General features: G+C 40.1%; 1 protein-coding gene across 6 annotated transcripts in view; it reads right to left on the bottom strand.

Moving 5' to 3' along the window:
• INPP4A (inositol polyphosphate-4-phosphatase type I A) overlaps positions 1–16,256 on the bottom strand; it is a 111,382-nt gene extending 95,126 nt beyond the window's left edge. For 2 of the 6 annotated variants that reach the window (XM_071430849.1, XM_071430854.1), the window contains exons 1-2: positions 16,134–16,256; positions 9,826–9,994 (exon numbers count right to left, since the gene is read on the bottom strand). The gene's annotated coding sequence lies outside the window, so the exon portion shown is untranslated. The remainder of the gene's footprint in view (positions 1–9,825; positions 9,995–16,133) is intronic. The other 4 variants (XM_071430848.1, XM_071430852.1, XM_071430850.1 and 1 more) reach the window with 2 other exon arrangements.
• Between the last annotated feature and the right edge of the window lie 5,720 nt (positions 16,257–21,976).

The raw sequence follows: 21,976 nt of genomic DNA, 5'->3' as shown, positions 1-21,976 counted from the left end.
TTGATCACTGGCAAGGTAGCTGCACCCAATTACAGTCTGGAACACTGCAGGAATATTAAACCAGGTTCAAGTAGCAAAAAGAAGGATGCATGTTGGCACAAAAGACAAAAAAAAGTAAGCTGCTTCCCTCCAGATGGACAGTACTTTTCTCTCAAAAGAACAGTACCAATGTGAGACTTTCCTCTGAAAAGACAAAGGCATCTTCTGTACATTGCTACATTACAGAGTACTCTCTACTCAATTATGCCTGCCCTATGCCTCTGTAGCCATACATCCACAAGCAAAGCAGCAAAGCCACTTCCCCTTCTCCCTCTAGTAACTCCTTTCAATTTGTATTTTAAAAATGCTCAAGGACAAAGTAGTTTTGCCTATGGTTACAGGTAATTTCTTTAACAGAAGTTATTTAAAACACTGACTCCAGTCAGATAACTAACTTCCTGTTCTGCAAGTAACTTCACCAATGCCAGTGCAACTTACTCAGCACAAGAAAGACACCAAGGCTCCACTTCAAGCTGTTTTCAATATGTAGGACTGGGTGACAAACAGGAAGAAGTCAGTTTCCCAAGGCATGAGTTTTGTGCCTCTGAGCACAGGAAGAGCAGAAAGCCAGCACGTTATCAGTCATGAGTGTCTCAGATGTCTTGTGCAAACCTGTCCCCTTTAGAATTAAAACTGCTGGGAAGCACTGATCAATAAGTAAATGTAACTCTGAAATGCCTCACTTTGTGTAAGGCTGAAGTAATCCATCTGGCAGTGAATAAAAAAAAATCAGGGAATCTGTGGGGACATAACCACATGCAAAGGAGAGATCAGCAAAACCTAACACATCTGTGATCTACATTTCTGGGGGTTCTTCATAGGTATAAGCAGAAATGACAGCAAAACATCTCCTCTAAAATGTGAAGTACTTGAGAAACCCTTCTTAGCAACTACTTCCTTGTTTCATGCTTAATACAGAAAACCACTTTAAGTATTCTAGTGATACAGTTAAAAGCACTAAGAAAACTGAAGTATTAAACTTTGCAGACACCTCAGGTTCCTCTGACTAAATCTGTTGCCTTCAAATTGCAATCCCCAAGTCCCAAATGAAATCTGTTGGTGCTTTAGACCTCACCTTGCCTCTGGCTCACAACTGTTATCCCCATAACCCTACAGCAGAATGAACTAATAGATCATATAATCACCTCTTTGCTACAAGACATTCTAACATGCCTACTTGTAGAGGCCCCAGTGAGTCAGTTCAACCTAGACTGGTGTTAGTTACACCAGTAAAAACCCAGAAAAAACAATCTGAGCCAGCCATTCACTCCCATCCTACTTCCAACAGCAGGCTCATGTCTCTCAGCATGCAGACAACTTGGCTGAAGCCCAGACAAATATAAGTGCACTTACAAAAGCCTTGACAAAAACACTAGTGCTGATGCAAACAAGCACATCCTCTTTCAGCTCATTTCCAACAGTTACCTAGAAAACTCTTAACTTTGCTTAAAGTATGTTTAATTACATTAATTAGTCATTTTTCAGTTCCAAAGGTTTGCAAAGTAGAAAGGAGACAGCAGTTAAAGCTGTGCTTTTCTATTCCTCAAAGAAGCAACAGGCAGACACCTGAACTCACACCTGTAAGAGCTAAACCTTTCATGATTTGTTGATGAACCAGAACATGACATCATTCATTTAAAAGGAATTACTTCTTCCATCTAAAACTATTGGATACTATTTGAGCTAAGTAGTATTTCTGTTTTCTGTATATTGCTTACTACCTTTCCTCATGTCAGCTTGTCCTATTTCTCCTGCTACAAAAATGTACAGATGTTTTTTCTTTCTAGGATTCTATGATCTATCTCCAGTCTGTATGACTTCCACAGAAATAAAGGTTTGGTCCAACACCCACTGATGTCAGAGGAAGAGACAAGTCAGACCATAAAGAGAGGAAAATAGCCAGAATGTAAAAGGTCTGTTCTGACAAATTTAGTCTCTGGCTTTCATGGTTTTTAATGACACCAAGTGCCAAGAACAAAGACTTCCTCAGCTGGAGTCCTGGCAGGTATCATAAGCAAAGATGATGGGTTTGTGTATTCTTCATTCTCAGTGTACTTACCATCATGAACTCTATTTGCACATTAAAATCTATTTATTCTCCTGCAACAGAACAGAACCTGAAATTAATTTTTTAAAGGGAAAAAAAACCCCAAACCTCAGAAAAATATTACATCTTTTCATCCTATTCTTCCATTACCTATAAAAGTTTCTGTTGACCATAGTTACCTGAATACACACCCTGTACAGACAAATTTAAGAGTTCCTGTGTATATGGAACTGACATGCATATGTAAGTTTGCGTATTTGCAGATATTTCTCACCTACAGATATGTAGACAAACACCTTTTTCTAAGCAGAAAACCATCTGCACATGTCTCACTAATCTCTCTGTGCTCATAGTCAAAAAAAACAAACAACTGTTCAAATAATTTTATCTTTAAAATCTGTCATTAGGTCAAATTGAAAGAGGAAAGTGGCCAATATGTCAAAAAGAAAAAAACTCACATAATATTTTCATTGGCCTTTCCATTGTTTTTGGAGAGCTCCTGAATAACACACTATGTAAGAGACCAATGGTATTCTATTTCTCTGAAATTAAAAACCAATTTCAAGGGTAGCAACAACTCTGTCCAGCAAAATAATTTACCATCATGAGTTGTTTCTCTTTTTAGACTTTGTTTTCCTTGAGCAATGAGTAAGCACTGATTTTAATTTCTCAAGCATTAAGAAAATTCTTCATCTCAAAGCCTACATTCACCCTGCCTGGGAAAGAACACATACTTTTTTCCAAAGCAACATCATTATTGATTGCACTGTAACAACCAACAACTGCATTACATCTCGCATCTCTCTGGGTTCTGGCCACTCACCCCTTCTACCACTGATTCCTTGGAAAAAACCAATGAAAACAAAGGAAAGCAAAGCCTGCAGATTCTAAACCAAGTGGTGACTTGTACCAAAACATAAACGAAACCACCCCAAAACCCAAAGAGCTATTTGTGAAGTTTCTGCTTGTACTGTTTCTTGGGATATTCTAAAAGGACTGGAACCCTCAGCAGTCAACAGCCACATTTAGCTTTCTATGTCACCCTCCTGTGAGTCGTGTTGCATTTTTCCCCCACTATGCAAGTAGCCATAAATAGATGTGGGAATCCAAAAATATGAAATTAGTTTTGTGGGATTTGTTTTCTTTACTTAAAAAGGGATTATGGTTGAAAGAAAGAAAGAAAAAGTCACATCATACAGTACAATATATTTAATTACATTTAGAATTCTCTAGGGAAAAGAAAGATCTGAGCAAATTCACCATCTGAAACAAAACCCAGAGTTTTACAGCACAACAAAATAAAAACACACAGAAATACAGAACTTTCCCAAAGTCAAAGCACAGGATGTATGTTTCCTTTATGCAGCAGCAATCATTGTACACAACAGACATTACTGCCATGTCTGATTAGTAGATATCACAGCAGTCCAGATCCCAGCTACAAAGTACTATGGGGAACAAAAATACATGAGAAGTTTCTTCTCCTACATGTCTATAAACATAAAAATGGCTCTACCTAAGCTACACCACAGCAGGTCCCTTGTTGCCCTGCCCTGGCCCATTTGTGATGGTAAAAACTATCTTTTGCAATCACATCTAGATAACCACTGCTAATGACTCACAGAAGCACATTAGTAAAGTGGGATTTATGCCATCTTTTTTTTCAGTCAAGACTAATTTAAATGATTTGGCAGTACTGCAAACACAATTCAGCATCTCTGGCACTGTTTAGAAAACTGTGATCACAGCTTCACATGTATTAAGACAGGTGGTCATCTGCAAAATTTCATGCTGATGCATCCAAAGAACAAATATCCAGCCAGCCATTTGAACTATGGGTAAAAAGGATGGGTGGGAAAAGAAGATAAGATCCAACAGGGTATGATTAAGCAACTACCCTGTTTCTGAGAGGATAAAATTCCAGCATTAAAAATAGACACAGTGTAATGCCATCTCGAGTGTTGCCTTTTACATTAACAACAAATTAAAAACTAAGACTTCAACAAAAATATAGAAGACAACTGGTTTTGATACAAAAATACCTTCTTACAATTATAATTATTATATAAAAATAATAATTTAATTATGTTATCAAACTGCAACAGTGTTTCTCCCCCACCCTCCTCTCTCCTTTTAACTTTGCCTGAAATCAGTTCTCCAATGACAGCAGCAAATCCACTTTGCTTCAGGCATTCTTCTGGCACCAAGAAATGGAAGCAGGGTATCAAGTTAATTAGGAGCATGATATTAAAAGCTGTGTTATCAGCAAATGGAAGGTGCAGACAGCAGCAGATTTTCTGTGACTCTTTATGGGAGAACTTGTCTCCACTTCCATCTGAAAGTCAACATCCAGTGCTCTGAATACGGAAATTCAGTTAAAGCCTGCAGGTCAAACAGCAAGAGATTTCAGATTCAAGCATTTATAAGAGAGAAGGTCCATCTCCAACAGGTAGACTACTGCTGCTACATGGGGCTATACCTTAATTTGTAAGATTTTCACATAGTTGTTAGCAAATCCTTTCCAGAGGAACAATAGGCCAGTCAGCCTGACAGTGCAAACAAATGACAGCATCTTATTTCCAAAGCCTTCCAATGTCCATCTCATCACCCACCATCATGCTTTCTAGTAAAAATCATCTTCATGGGGACATCACAGATCTCCCACTCCAGTTTAATGCCCCTCCTGTTCAGAAAGGAGACTGCTTCACTACTACTCATCTTACCACATTTACTCATTATGTCTGTCATTTCAAGGATTTCCACACTGATCATTACTGCCAGGAACACCCGTCTTGAGCCTAAACTCTGCCTTCATTTCCACCCCTGCTAGCACCCAATGCTGAGTGTTGCAGAGGAATTCAGTATCTGATAAATGCAAAGTCATACACACTCATCAGTACCAAAATATCACTTGCAAGCATGAATACCACAGGAGGTCTCTGGGAAGGGACTTTTTTTAGCAATTCAACCACACAGACACAGAGTAACAGGTCTAAACAGCATATGGTAGAGTTTCTTTGTGTAAAAATCAGATGGAAAAGAGCAGGATGTGCCTGAAAGGTAACATGGAAAATGGCTTTAGCTGGGCTGCCAGAAAAAGACAAGAGTTATCAACTGTGCTGGTATTTTGGTAAATATAAGCACATTCTATATACACATAGAGGTGCCGTTCCTTTTTCTCCCAGAAAACTTCACTAAATCTTATTGAAGAATATTCAAATGAATTCCCAAAAACATGTAAAACAACCCAACAAAACTATGCAATGTAGGAAGGAAACATGTAGCTTTATCTTAATTTTCAACCTATCCACCCATTACCTTATTCACAGTGCCTGCTTTCAGCTGTGTTCAATACATCTTTTAGGAGAAACCAGGTCTACACCCTGGTTTTCCATCCACAGATTATTTCCAGCCACACCCAACACAACAGGAGAGCACAAATACATCCTGCACCATTCTATCATTCCTCCACTCTTGTCAGCAAGCAATAATTTCAGATAAATGCAAGACTCTATTAGAAAGTACCTCCACTAAACAAAGCAAACTAAAAAAAAAAAAAGAAAGAAAGAAAAAAATAAAGCTGTTCTCTAAGTTACCCACCTGCCCACTTTATTTAAACACTGTTAACCAAACCCTTCCTACACCACCTTGTAAAAGGGTACAACAGCTGTTCAAAGGCAAACAGGGAGGCAGGTGATGGGATGGGGAAGGGGACTGACTTCCATTTGCCACGATGGGAAGGCTTAGCATTTGGGAAGGTCAGCAAGCAGCTCTTCAGAGACAGAGGCTGACTAGAACCACCTCTCATGCTGCCCAGCCCCCAGGAGGATTGAATGTTTATTTCCTGTGGGATGTTACTCAACTTTGGTTCAGTGGGAAACAAAAAAACTCTTTATATCCCATGTGCCATGGTACTCAGAGCTACCTGACAGGAAGGACTACATGCCAACATTTTAGTAATGCATCAAACTCCCAGCTTCAAGACAAACTTCCAGCCAAAAGTGTTTCACCTTGACAAACAGCCTAACAAAGCACCGTGTCAGAAGCAAAAAGCTGCTCATTTAGACCAAAAGAGTAGACAGTGGTATGTATCTTGCAGCTGATGGAAGCAGCAAAGATGAGATCCAGAATTTGATGTCAGTGTCTCATTGAAGACATAGTCAACTATCAACCATAGCTTTATTTTTTAGTCATCTTTCTTCCTCTCTGGAAATTAATTACATTTGCATACTTCCTTCTACCCACAGGATAGACTTAAAGAAGTTTTCATATTAGTAATCACTGTCACTAAAACCAAAGTAGCTGAGAATATTTTTGGATAACCATGTAAACTGAAATATTATTTTTATATGCATCAGCTAAAATTAATGGTTTTCTTTGATTTAGGTATCTATAGTAGTCAGCATGGGAACCTCATGCTTCACTTCTAAGTTTTCTTTCTTCCTTTCATGCTTTAGTGTGCTGGTTTTGAAAGTAGAACAAATTCTTATAATTTAAAAATTCTACACAGCCTCTGTACTGGACCTTCTAATTTGCACAGTACCTTGAAGTACTGAAATAAAGCATTATTTCAGTATTTTTAAAATTTATTGTGCAGAGAGCTGCTTCTCCTTTCATTTTCCTTCTGAGAAATGCAATTCTCCCAACTTCTAAACTTTTGTGTACTTTCACTTTCTGACTCCTAATTCTGTAAATTCCTAGTACCAAAATTCTCTCATAGTTCCCCTTCCTTATTTTTCTTTTTTTAATCTATTTTAGAGGGTTGTTTTGGTGATTTTTTTTTTTGCTTTTTCAAGTCTTCCTTCTTGCAGCTCTTTATGTTCTCCTGATCTTCAATCACAATACTAGAGTGTCTTCCATTATCTTCTTCCTAGCAATATCATCAAAATGACAAATTATATTTTCCCTATATTATCCATAAACTAACATTAAGGTCTTTTAAAGTCTGTGAGCCTAGAACTCATATATAATCCTGCCAAACTGTCACAGGCAGACCATGCCTCTCAACTTGTGCTCTCCAAGTACCCTTTCTGTTCAGGCATATATCTCTTGCCACCTTCACAGCTTCCCTGTTTCAACTGATCCAAATTCTTGTCTAATCCCAATGTGGAATCATAACTGTAGCAATGACAAAAAAGGGGTCACTGAAAAAAAAAAAATCCCATTTTCCTTCTACTTATAGAAGTGACACTTTTCCCTTCTACTTACAGAAGTAACACTTTTATTTTCTTTTTTTTTTTCCAAGCTCTTGCAACATTTTAGGTAAACTGAAGCTCTCCTCCTTCCAGAACCACATAACATTACCCTTCCTAGATGAATGTGTCAAGGACTCTCTAACCAAAATGCTAAACAATAAACAAACAAACAAACAAACAAAAAAGGGAAAGAAAATAGATGGATTTTTAGCACTTCTTAGTTCCTCCAATCCTCAGATCTCACAGTTTAAATTATACCAGCTGTTCACAAGCTCTAATTTATAAATCTCAGCAGCAGGTCTCAGATGGAAAGTATCAGACCAAGGGGAGCACGGGACTGCCACAACATTGCTCCCTCCACGTAATTTTCCTTGGCACCACCCATGTGCTGGGAACCTTAGCCTCAGCAAAAGACTGCATTTACTGCTCCACTTGGGGTTAGGGTTACCCTTAGGGTTATGGCTGAGATACAAAGCCTGCAGCTCCAGGAACAGTGGAATTACAAAAGGCATGCTAAGTGGAGCTCTCAATTAAAAATAGTAAAATAGCATGCTGTGTGTCACCTGAAATTCTGCTGTTCCTGAAACTCCTCTTGGCTGACTGTATTTTGCTGTGTTTTCTTTTTATAGAATATACAGTCTTCTGGTCATAAAGGATTGCTTGCTTCCAGCTTGAAAGCCTCTTGGCAACACAGAACTCTAACCTGCCATTCACATATTAAGAACAGAATATTTCAAAACACCATGACACAGCTATAACAAATTGAGAACTTGAGACAGAATCAACAAGGCTTTTTTCCATATCTATCTCTAGATCAAGTGAAGCTCTAAGTCCATAGCTCCTGCTGGATGTCTGTGTCTCTATCACTGCTACCACAGCCACTAGTATTTCTAGCAGAAATACAGTTCTTACTGATACTTCTTGGAAAGGGTAATTTCACTAAAATATACACTAGGTCAAACTAACAGGAACGTGTATGCTTGGGTAATCTGTTCTTGCCAAAAGAAACATATTGTAGAAAAGATTCAATCAGAGCATATGTAGTTTCCTCAAGTCTTACAAACTTTGTAAGATGAAGTGTGTCTATTACTAGAAATGAAACACTCTAAGTAATGCTGACAACTTAGATAGCAGTAGCCATACATTTTGGGTTAATGCTCAACAAATGTTTCCTCACGGTTGTTTGAGAAAAGGTACATTACTTGGAAAGAGAAAGGGTTTTGCTAGACATCAAAGCAAAGGTGCACTTCAACATTTCCACTATTCTTACCTAAAGGGGAAGAGAAGGAAAATGTCTGTTTACAGTGAAAGCAGTTCCTCCTTAACACAAGATTTCCCCTATTTTTCTAATGGCCAAGTCACTTAAATATCATCACTAGTCCCACACTATTTTAAAAACCTCTTATATGCAATTGCATGTCAAACATTATACTGCCATGCCACTGAACAACAGCTGGGATACACAGGCTCCCATGAAGTGAATGAACAGTTTGTAAAGCACTTTCTAATTGTTCAGCACAAGAGGAGCAATCAGAAGGTGGGACCAGTAGCATCTGAGCCTGTAACTACGCCTGCTCAACACCACTTCTTAAATGACTATTCTTTTCACTTGCTTACATTTTTCCAAAGTGTGTGCCCAGAAATTTTTCATGCTGAGTGTTTGTCTCAGACTGGTTTTTAAAGAACAATCATCAGTTTCAGCTCAAACAGTTCAGTTGGTACCAAGAGTAAGGTCTAAAGAAAAAATATTTTGCATAATATGAAAAGAAACCAAAAACAACCAACTGTAAGTATTTCCTTTCTATTGTAATCCTTTAAAAAGTCACAGTAAACACAGATCCAGTAGAGGTTAATTCACAACTAAAATCTCCAAAGATGCCAAAATAATGAGCACTCTTGATTTCCACAGGTATCATAGCTGCACATGCACTGTCTTACAGGCACCCCAAGAGGTTCAGAAGACAGTGCCTCATAATAATCATTGAACATTTGGCTAAATATTGAACTTGGCCAACAGAACCTGTATTTCTACAACAAGCCTTCAGGGATAAGAAAGAAATATCAAATTCAAAAACACAGGTAAAAATGGCCAAACCAAAGGAGCAGAAAAAGTAACTGAAGAGCAATACTGGCAAGTTGTCAGAAGACCAGGACTGATGTTTGGAGCCAGAAATAAAATCAGAAACATTTTGGCTGAGAGGAATCTTTGCAGTAAAGAGCTGGGAAATTGCCAAAAATGAGCAGACCAAAGAGATGGGATAAGTAGCATAAGGAGAATAACCAAAGGGAGTAGTCTAAACTAGTGCAAGGAGGCTGGGAACCATCTCAGAATGGGAGAGATAACGGACACAGATTTCCAGGGAGAACCAGCAGAAAGAATAAAGTACCAACTAGCTTGGGTGTCCAACTCAAGACTCCCATGATTCAACATTGCAACTATGCAGCCTTTTACATAATATATGCAGTAATATATGGGAGGGGTTAGATGAAACTGAAACCAGATCTTACATCAGGCACACAAAATCTGAGAAATATTGTACTAACCAATGGCAAAAGGAAAATTTTCAGACTTGCCTTGCACCACACAGAAACTCTGAGGAGTGGTAGGGTTGTGTCACAGGCCTCTGGAAGGATGCAGCTCTCAATTAAAAAAACAATTTTGTCCTCCTCTTCCTTTAATCTCTTGCTTTGAAGGCTGTACAACTTCCAATTTCTGCAACAAATAAAGCTGTTACACTCACTGATAGTCACAGTGAGTTCATCCCCATCAGAACAGTTCATCCCCAGATTAGACCCCTCCCGTGCACTAAACACAACAAGAGAAAAGTAGATCATCTAACTGAAGATTTAGCATCATTGGAATCCATAAGGCTAAACTGTGGCTACATAGATTGCTCTTTTAAGACAGCTCTTTTGACAGCAGTGTGGGTCATTTGCAGTATAAAATGCTCTATTCATGCCTCTGAACTGTCACGTTTATATGGAACAGCATTGCTTTCCATTATGGCAGGGAACCAGTTCCAAACACCTCTCCCAGTCTCAGGAATAATGATGGGTGGTCCACCCACACTTTGGGAGTACAAGTTATGATCACTGCAAAACCTTGAGGACTGTGTTCATCCATGTTCATAGAAATGTGTGACTGGACAACAAAGCAAGTTTGTGAGCCCACAGGGAGTTAAGTGTCACAGGCCAAAGGCTTCTAGCTGTGACACCATCTTTTAAACATACATATATAAAAAATATTTATAAGGCTTTTCTACTGAAATTAGCATCTTCTGGTATCATATTAATTGTTGCTGTAACTGTCTGTGTGATACCGTACAATTCTGAACTTTAAAAAGTGACCCATAAAAGCTGTAAAAAGCATGAGATAATTCTCTTGTGCAGATAATGTCTATTCTCAAAAATGGAAATGCTGAGAAATGCTCTACAAACTTCTGGACTTGGACAGGAAGACTTATGCCAGATTTTACATTTTACGTGTAGCATCTTCTACAAAACAACATGTGAGAACCTTTTTAAAAAAAATTATGCAATGTACAGTAAGTTTTGATATTTACAAAACTGTTAGAATGTTCAGAATGAACAGTGTACTAGCACTGAGCACTTTCTGGTAAAAAACATAACAGAAAAATGTCACTAAGAGCTCGGCAAGTAGCTCTGGTGACTGAACATATTACCACACTGCTGTTCAAGTTTACAGCCTCCCAAGCAAAGTCAATGGACCAGATCCAGTGAACACTCTTCAGAAATGTCAAGCCAACATTTTAAATCAAGCCACTGAACTTTGCACTGAAGTTGCTGAAGCGTAGGGACACATTTCGTTCCACCTGCCCTGCTGTGGGAGGCAGTAGTTTCCAGCCTAATGAAGGTAAAAAGTAGCTACATGATTGAAAGAATTGTTACTTGCAAGAGAAAATGTAGGTGGGTAAGGGGGAAAATTAAAAAAATTTAAATCTTTAGACATTTTTAGAGATCAATAGTTACTCTATTTATCACAACACAAACACCATCCCCACTCCCAGGTTGGTTTTTGAAAGAGAACTGTGAAAAATTAGAGGCTTAGCAAACTATGAAAAATTATTCTCTTAACACTGGTCATCACAGAGAAAATGTAGAGAAAGAGCTGGAAAAAGAACTGAAGAGACTCCAAGCAGGCCAAGTATTTTTAAAATACCTGATACAAAGTCATTTCATTCTGAAGTCTTATTGTAACTCTTAAAGACAGGACAATCATTTAAAAATTCTTCTTAAGTTTGAATCCAAGCTTCAGACTGCCAAGGGTTAGGACTTGAACCAAACACAAACAGGAATTATAGAAAGATCCAATGGCTAACCTTAGCAGTAAACCCAGCACTGCATTGCAATACAAATAGATTTAACAAAAGAGAATGAGTGGAAGAACAAATTCTCATCAAATCTCTGTGTGCCCACTCCTAGCTGCAATTTCCACCTTAGAGACTTGTTTTACTCATGGCAAGGAGAAAATCCAGGTATCAAATTCCTTCTAATAACATTTCATTTTGCTGGAAGGAACTTAGAGAAAACTCAGTGATACAACAGAGTAGAGCCAGGTAAAACAGTTTTTCAAGCACAGAGTTTAATCTGGGCTTCTTAGGCCTTGCATAGAAGGTGGGAACTGAGCATGTGCAGAGGCATTCACAGGAACTGGTTATAGTTGCAGGATTCTGCACGGTTTGCAACACTGCAGTAAGGGTACCTTAACAATAAACTGTCCCAAGGAATTGAAGTGTGCTGTTTCCAAAGATTTGCAACATCTGTACATACATGCTTCCTATAATTAGTCATACAGTAGGAAGAATAATTATTCTTCTAAAAGTTTAGATGCATGGTAACACATATTATTTTGTTAAGGAAGATTAAAATACCCGTGCCTGTGAGAGCTGATGGCCCCAACAGCTCTAAAACATCTTACCTAGCAATGGGAGTTAGCAGCACACAAACCTTGTAGCAGGCCTCTGTCTGCAGGTTCTCACTCAGAGTGACATAGCCCCACTTGCTTCCCATATGCTCAGATTCAGGATGCATTTGCCAGGGAAGCCCAGCCATAAAGCCCAGCCCCTGCTGTTGCATCCCCCCCAAGCACACCCCAGCTAGATACAGGTTTGGGATACGTCCAGATTTTTTTCAGAAATTACAGCTCCAAAGTGCTCCACTGGAAAATGCTACAAAACCTTGGTGAGAAACATACTGGATGAATTTTTCCTATCTCTATCTGTCCTCCTACCTGTACTGTCTTATCCTCTACACTCATTTCCCTTCACATCCCTCCTCTATATCCCCACTCCTTTTCTCCTATGCTATCCCTTTCACCTCACTTGGTTACTCCTTCACAAGGAGGTAATCTGCTCTGTCTGCAGCAAACTGGAAGAACACAGCTGTATTTAGAGAGAAGCAACTCACACACAACAGGCTTCTCTGTCAGCACACCACAGCAGCAGATGCACAAACAAGATGCAGGCATTTGTGAGATATACAAGAACATTGAAGGGCACAAGTGGGCCAGGTCTAAATGTAACAGCTCAAGAATGTCAATGCTTTTTTGAAAATATCCTGCTGGTTTCATACAAGGTCTTAGCAGTATCTCACTGCTGTACATAATGAGTATTTTCAGTGAATACTGACACACATTTACAAACCTCTGTTGCAGAGAAATCTTTGGTCACATTCTACAAGCTGGACAGAAAGTCTTCCTCACCTAAGGTCAAGATCCCAACTTGCCTGGAAATTTGGGGGAAAACTACGTTACTCTCTCATATATCATCAAGATGGTTTTAGCTAAGTTAGGATGTACCTTGGTACTTCAATTTTCCAGTTCACTATTTATTGCATATTTGGTTAAATCATCATAAATTCAAGAATTTCACACTCAGTGGAAGTCCAGAAACAGCCCTCTTGGTGAGTGAATATACTTCACTACAAGCTTCAAATACTGTTTTCGGGAAACGCTAATATATTTCTATAGTACTGGCACCTGCCTTTCCTCTGTGAGAGACCAAAGTGGCTGGATTGATGTGCTGACAGAAGCACAATGTCCACCTGTGTTGGCTCAGGCAATGTCATTAACTTCATGGAACAGGGAAAAGAGAGCAGTAATTGCCAGGAAAGCCTGGAGTGTTTGCCTTATCTCCTGGATACCTCCCTTACCGTGTACAACACAAACCACAAAGACTATGACCCTACCACTCCCCTGTGCAGTCAAGACATGCCCTCCTCTCAGTCATGCCCTGAACTGACAATGTTCCTGTCATTTTCTGTACTTCAATTGATTTGCTCCTCATTGTCGACCTGCTTTGTCTTGATTGTGACATGGTTTTGCCTCACGTGCCACCAGCCTGTGGTGACACTTCCCACAGCAAGCAAAGCACTGCGGAGAACAGAACACAGGAAGCAAAGGAAGGAAGGCAGCGGTAGCAGGAGGTGCCTGTGAAGCAGAAAAGGGAAATGCCACCTTCTATCTGAGAGCCAGAAGAATCAACTTCATCTGTAGAAAAGAACTTGCTGTATTAGATAAAGCAAAAATAGGTGTGATTTAAATACTTTTGAGTCTATGCCTATCTGCCTGACAGATGTGCATGAAGTAGATACACCCTAAAGCTTTCTTCTTCCAAGGTCAACAACATTTTTCAGCAATGTTTCTGCAAAGGATGTCTGTTTGAGATTTAGGTAGATGATCCAACAATGGAGAGGAAATTCAGTTTATCAGACAAGAAACAGGAAGGGAAGTAGCAAGCAGAAGCAAAGAACGTGTAAGACAGAGCTCTGAGCTGTGCTGCCTGTATTATTTGATCTCCCATCTCTCTTCAAATACAACAGGTAGAGGTTTCAAATATTATGTCCGAGCCAGGCAAATGCTCTTCATATCCAGTCAAGAAATGGGATTTTTTCCAACAGAGATATCTACAAAGGGGGTTCTAAACGTATCATATTCTAACAGTGCATCATACACACAAGCAATTGGGCAATTAAAATTTGCTGTAGCAGAGCACAGCCCAAAAGCCTGAATTAAATCTTAACAAGGAAACAAGAACCGAAAGGGGATCCTTGGCCTTCTCATTTTCTTTCCTAATTCTAGTAAAATAATACATAGACTAAGGAACCAGAACATACAGGAAACAAAGCAGTCATTTCTCCTAACAGTCAGGTCACAGAGAGAACCTCTATTTAATACAGCATCGGTACAATCAGACTGGACTTGAACAGATCTGAGAGATGATTAATGACATCCAACCCTCAATATATCTGAGACCTTAAGACTGAAAATTCTGCTACCTGAGAAGGGGTACAGCCTTCAGTCTCAACTGACAGCAAATTAGACAGATGTAAAATAAGCAAGTTTCTGCAGAGGTGTTATCATTGTCTTCAGTAAGGGAGCCCAACACCCTCTGAAGATCACATGGTTCTTTTGCCACACTTTGGCAGGGTTCTTTGTTTCTCCATGGCTCCCTGCAAGCTACCACCCACTACAGATTAAGTTAAAATTAGCTCATTAAAAATAAATTAAATCAGAAGCAAATGTATCTAGCAAAATATATACAGCCTGGATACAGATACTTAGATACTTGAAAACAGCACTGAAATCATGATTTGCTATCAACTTAGTACTGCAGCAGGGAACAGTGAGTAAAAGAGGTCACATCCACCTCAAAGTTTGAAAGTGCCAGAACTTCTAAATTTAAGAACACTGAATGTCAAGTTCCTGCCAAAAATACATATGCACCCCCCGCCATTTGCTCCCACCTAACATTTGCATAAGAGAGTCAGAGATACTTGTGAAAAAATTGGCAAGATACTGCATTCTCTGAGTTCCTAGAAGCAAGGCCATCCACTGAATTAAGATCTTCAGAAGCAGGAAGAAAAACTTAATAGGCTTTTAATTAAGAGCTTTTGTGAAAAGCATTAGCAAACAGTAGTTCTGCAGTGAGAAACTGCAAAGTAATCTTGTTTTCATCACAACAGGGTTTTCTAGAATTTGAGGGCAGAGACAAAGATGAGTCTCTGCCTCTGTTGCTTAAGAAGTAACCCAGCAAGACCCTCCCAGCTGGGTCTCAACTGCCAGCCTGGAAAGCTCAACAGCAGAGGCTTCTGCAGAAGGATGATACCGGCCTGCGGAGGGAGGGCTTCTGTCAACACCGTGCTGGACCACGCAGGCAAAATCCCCTCTAGTGTCTCTGCAGTCCAAACTGGGCTCTGATCAGCATATATTGACTTTACTCATGGTATGGGGGGAATGTATGCCACTGGGCTAAAGCTTCAAGTTCATTCTTAGCGCTGCTCCGCGAAACCCACATAAGACGGATGATGGTGCATCAGTACTGCAAAGGCATTTCTACCATATTTCACAACCATATTCCAGCTCAATAAATAGGCAAAAATCTGAAATATGCACCAAACTAAACACACAATCTGCTTCCTTTTAAGGCTTCTCAACATGGAAAAGGAATCGTGAAGCCCGGCCTGTAATAAATTAGGGGAGGTTAAACATCATCCCTATGTTCGCTGTCTCGCTCCCGCGTCCCCCCGGAGGCGGCGGCTGTTTACGCGCTGTCCCTTCCACACACGCTGTTTCCGCGCACCGCCGCAGCCCGGCACGGCTCGGGACGAGCCACAGCGAGGGCCGAGCGCGCACGGACAGAGCCGGCAGCGCTGCCCGTGACAGCGCCGGCGACCGAACCGGGCGGGCAGGGCCTCCCCAAGATGGGGGCTCGGCCATGCCTGCCCGGCGCGGGGCCGCCTCCTGCCGCAGCTGCACGACCCCGCCGCGCTCGGCGCTCGCCCCGCGCCTTCTCCCGCTGCCCCCCGCTCCGCGGCCGGCGCCCATCGCTCACCTCCGCAGCCGCGGCTCGCCGGGCACCGCCCCGCGGCAGCCACCGGCCCCGCGCCCCCAGCGGCTCCGGCGCCCGCCCGCTCTGCCGGCGCCGGGAACGGCGGCCCCGCCCCGGCCCTGGCCCGGCCCCCTGCGGCCTCAGCCGGGCCGGCATCGCCCGCCCGTCCCTCCTGGAACGGCAGTGCTTCGGGCTGCCCGCGCGGGCTCCGGAGGATCCAAAAATATAGAAACTAGAATTGTCTTGTATCTTCATCTGCAGTTAAGCACCAGAGACAGAAGAAATTCTTCCTAATGTCCAAACTTAATTTCCCCATGCCCAGCTTATCACTACGTCCTTTTGTCCTGTCGCTGGTTGCCTGAGGGTAGAGGCGAACTCCCACCCAGCTACAGCCTCTTTTCAGGTAGCTGTAGAGAGCACCGAGGTCACCCCCGAGGTCCCTTTTCTCCAGGCTAAACAGCCCCAGCTCCCTCAGTTGCTCCTCACAGGACTTGTGCTCCACACCCGTCACCAGCTCCATTGCCCTTCTCTGGACGTGCTCCAGCACCTCATTGCTTTTCTTGAATTGAGGGGCCCAAAACTGGACATAGTACTCAAGGTGTGACCTCACCTGTGTGGAGTACAAGGGAAGAATTACTTCCCTAGTCTTGCTGCTCACACTGGTACATTTTAGCATGTTTCCACCATCCATCCATCCATCCATCCATCCATCCATCCATCCATCCATCCATCCATCCCTCCCTCATTCTCCACAACTGAAGTTGTTTGATAGCTGTCTCACTCACATGGTGATGAAATTGCTGTGTAGCCTGAGGCTGGGTTCCATTTCTTAACCAATTTCTGTATCCCACTATTATCAATGAGGGATTTATAGTGCTCAGGCAACATTAAGAGCCATTTGAAAGAATGTAGGAAGTGGTCAAAGTCCAGCTCTGGCTCATTCTGTTATTTTTACATGGTGCACAAAAGCCATGTGCTTTTTTGTAACACAGGTTACTAACAAGTTACCTTGTGGGAACTCCCAGGAGGGAGGTTAGGGGGAAAGACTCTGAAGTGGGGAATCAGTGAGCCATAGACACACTTGTCTGGATGCCTCCAGCCAGCTGGGCATGACCTGCAGAGGACTGCTGCCAAGAACCAGCTGAGTCAGTCCCAACGCTGCTCTAGAGTAAGAATTTTAATTTGCCTGTTGCAGTTCCCTCATGCTGGAAGCTGCCAGTTGAAGTCCCCAGTATAATCTAAGCTGGGATAGAGAAGCCAGGAGAGGCAGATTGAATTTTTCATTTTTCTTTCTGCATGTCATTGGTGAAATGCCATGAAGGACTCCCTGCTTCAAAATCACATAGAATTTATAGAGAGGAGGTGTTTTTAATGCATAGTCAAACATGCATAATTTTTCACATTTACCCTTGCCCATCATTTAGCACAAAGCTAATGAACCCTGCCACATTTTTTAGCAAAGAGACAGAAAATAAGAGTTCTTCTGCATACCATGCAAACTTAAAGCCATCCTTGCATAAAAATATTAAGTATACTTGGTGAAAACAAGCTGGAAAGCAAGTAGATCTTGTCACTAGCACCTTTCAAATTAAATACAGATCCTGACAAAAAAAAAAATAAATCAAGAGTTTATTTACAGCTGATGACATTATTAATCATCATCAACCAAAGTACTACCTTTGTAAACAGCAGACTTGGACAGCTCCCCACCAAGGACTCTGGAAGAACAAGGTTTACTATTGATATTCATTTAGTATTTGATTTTGTTCATTTGATACTATTGATATTCATTTAGTATTAGGGAATCAAAACAGCACTAAAACCCAAGGGACCAGAAGGGCCTCACATTGCACCAGTGCTGGAGGATGTGGAAAATCACCATGTTATTTGTGGGCAGAGCAGTCTGAATTACCCAGGGCAAAATACAAGAAAATCCAGCAAGCTAGGAATGGATATGCTTGAGAGGTTTTCCATTTATTTAATTTTTTGTTAGATTATGTTTTCCTAATCTATATGTAACAAAACCTCACAAATAGAGGGGAGTTGTATTTCAGCAGAGTACTTAGAGAGCTGCTTGGGGACCATTACCAGCTTTAAAATTATTTCACATTTTCTTCAAAGGTGTGTACATACATATAAACTCAATGCCAATTGTATTTGTGGACAACCCAACACCTGACAGTAGTGAACAAAAGAACTGGGCCATCACATACAAGTTCTGGAACAGATGATAAAGCATGCTGTTCAAAACTTCTATTATTCTTCAATGGCCACATGTCAGGTTATAAATCCAGGAAAAGAACAAAAAGCTACACCCTGGAAAAACAAGCCATACACTGGGAAAACATCAGAGTGAAAAACTACTGACTCTGAAAAAGGCATCAGGGTCAAAAGGGACAGGGAATTGAACACAAGATCTCAACATGGTGTGTTAAGTGACAAAATGTGACACTCATCTTGGAAGCACAATCAATAGTGTAAAAAGAAAGCAGGGGTTTTACCTGTACAGAGATCAATGAAAAAATCAGTAATAGAGGTTTATCTCCTTCCTAAAAGAAGATTGCAAATTTCCCCCCTGTGATGGGACTAAGGAAGACAGGTATAACACAAGTCACAAGTTTGGGAAGTCAATCCACGCATTTCATTGCATCTTTTTCTTTTCGATTTTTTAACTTTCAAATGCATTACAGCAGGAAAGCATAAGATACTACTAAACTCTTTGAAGAGCCATCCTTTCTTCTTCTCCCAGAAGTAAAAACTGAAGTCAAATTCTAATCATAAGACAGATATGCTCTTTCTACAGAGGGATTACTGGCTATTGAAATATTCTATCAAGAGAAAACATAATCAGATTTTATGCCATTTTCAAGAGCTGATGCCTTTCTCTGGCATAAAAAGCTTCACAGAAAGTCAGACTAGATGAAAGGTACCTTTCCTTAACTACTAATATAAAGCAGGAAGGGACCTGAATGTCCAGTCTCAGCTGATAAAGGGATAAAGGATTATATGGAGTTTTTGCCCACAAATTGAGCAATACAAATTTTTACATATCCAATAATCAATCCCCTCAATGCACTATTTACTCTCATCTTCCTCAGCATGCCAACAATCCAACAACTTGTAACAGATTTCTTCCCATTCGGAGCTCCAGAAATCATCCTGCTATGAACCTTAGTGAGGTACAGCTGCTACAGAACCAAAAGCTTGAGAAAACAGCTAATAAATACTAGACCTTTGTTACCTCAGAAAGACTTCAAAACTTTCCCCACCAAAAAAGCCTCAAAAGTTCCTGTCACATCACAAATTGACTACAAAATGTTCATATTCCTCTTCCTTGCAGTGGTAATGAAAGATAACACAATACAATTTTACAGTAGCACAATTTATCATTAGAACTTATGAATTATGAGCAAATTTCTGCTTTGCTATTTTTCCATGGCTCCTTTTAAAGCAATAGTAGCAATATTGTAGATTTTTAAAATCCTGTTCTAGGTCACAGAGATTTACTTGTATCATTTCCTCTGTTACTAAAAAATTTTTAGGGAAATTATTCCATTCTATTTCACTGCAGCCCATTAGTACCTATAGGCTAGCCAAAAAAGAATATTGCAAATGAAAGCTTCCATAAGGACATACCAATCTCAGCTTGATACAAAAATATATTTCCAATGTTCAGCTACTAAAATACATCATTACTTGAAATATATCACCTTCTACTGACCTAATTAAGCAACTGTTAAAATGCTAACCTTTTTGCTTCTTCCATTTTCAGTGTTCAAGAACATTATAAATGAACCTTCAGGAAGTCCTGAAAATAAAGCATAGTCCACTTCAAGAAGCTGCTCTCTATGTTTACAGAATTTTCTCCCTACAGACTGTCAACCAAGTAATTGTGAAGTGTGCAACTTACAGAAATAGCCAGTCAATGATTTTCTGAAGATATCTGCAATAAAATCATGCCAGAGACAGAAAATTCAGCAGGCAGATTTGGAAAAAGAAAAATGAGAAAGGATCTTGAGGTTTCTGGCTATTATTCTGTCAACTACAACTTATGACTGGAATTAAGCTGTTGTGCTCTTCAGCTTTAGACAAGAAACATATTTACAATAAATACACATATTCTAAATGACCACATATCAAGGCAGCATAAAATTCATCATGTTAACAAAGCTGCTACAGTTCTGTATTTGTAAATTTTCTAACCACAGGCTTGAACAACAGATATTGCTTACCACCTACATTCTGTGGCTGCATTTTTAGATAATGACTTCATTTAATGCTGCTCTTATGAGTAGAAGGTGTCAATCTAGTTTGTTCCAGGCTTTCACTGAAAACATATAATTTTAAATGTTTTCTTTGAAAAAAAGCATCTCATCCAACCTGCTACTCCAGAAACTTGAAGAAGTGAAGAGAGACTAGACAACCAATTCTTTATGCCACCCAGTGAATAGTGAAGCCCTTTATAATATAAATGCACCCAGTCTGCGTGCAGAAAATATTTCAAAAGTGAGGGCTTCATAAAGATACTTTGTCTTTGCTTCTGAGAGGCACATCTTATATTCTAGACATGTGATACTCTTTAAACACCAACCCCTTTCTCTCACTTTTCAAGGTACGTACACATGGGCCTTCGTTGAACAGACTCATATGCTTATCACTCTGTAGTGACTTGAAACAACAATTAACAGCCTAAAGAATTTTTAGAGTAAATGACCACAGCCTATTTTTTATCATCATAAACATGTGAGCAGTTCTGCAATGTGTGCTTACAGCTCTGTAAATAGAACCATGTTTGCAGGATTGGACCACAGAGAGAACATTTAAGTTGCTGAAGCAGCATGTTGTAACACACACACGCCCTAACACTGACAGAGCCACAGCCAGGGACATCAGTCTCGGCAGCATTTAGCACCCTCTGACTCTCCATCATGGAAAACGAATGAGAGGAATGAGGGCAGCAGGGAGGTCCTTGCAAACTCTGTTCTTTACTTATTCAACACAAATTATTAGCACTGCTTATATTTGGGATTCTGAAGCTAGTAGTAGCCTTTTGGCACCATGCCAACCATTGGGCCTCAACAACTCAATTTCAGAAATCCCCTCTTGCAAAATCTACCAAAGACTAGAAACATGCATTTGTTTTAGTAAAAGTCAGTAATATAGCACAAGGCATGAAACAAAAACATCAATATATTTAAATAAAAACATTTTGTGCATTAGGGAAAAAGCTGTAATCAAATGCATAGGACTTAGGGCATTAATGAAATGAATTATTTTTCTCAAAGGAGCATTAATATCTCTCGAGTAGGTCAGTGCTCAAAGTCCCAAGACAATTATATAATTACTTATCTTTAGATAGAGTATTATGTTACACAATATTGGAATTGAGTAAGTCTCTTGAGCAAATCAGTATTTTGATTCCTGTTACAGTATTTTCATACTGTCCTAGGTAGTTTAGTGAACCATTAGGAAGTTTTGACACTAACATTCTATTGGATCAAATAATACATGTGTTCTGTTAATTATTAAATCCATGAATATCCAATAGATTTCATTTTAACACTTGATCTCCACTGGATCAAGCTGATTACTAGAAACAACTATGTGTCTGTCTATGATGTAGCAATGTTATTGCTCCCTTCCAAAAGGAGTTGCTGCAGCACCAACAGGAGAGGCTTAGTGATTATGGCTGAGAAAGGAACAAAGATCACTTGAACAATCAACCTACAAACCCATGCATTAGGACATACCATGAAAGAGTCCTTGACTACCAAACTCACATACCATTCCCACTCCTCTCTCCAACTGACATTTAAATACCTGCCATCTGGCTTTATATTTATTTT

The sequence above is a fragment of the Agelaius tricolor genome, unplaced genomic scaffold (genome assembly GCF_023055355.1).
Source record: "Agelaius tricolor isolate 1412-34295 unplaced genomic scaffold, bAgeTri1.0.p SCAF_7, whole genome shotgun sequence".
Lineage (NCBI taxonomy): Eukaryota > Metazoa > Chordata > Aves > Passeriformes > Icteridae > Agelaius > Agelaius tricolor.
This window is presented reverse-complemented; position numbering and strand designations above follow the sequence as displayed.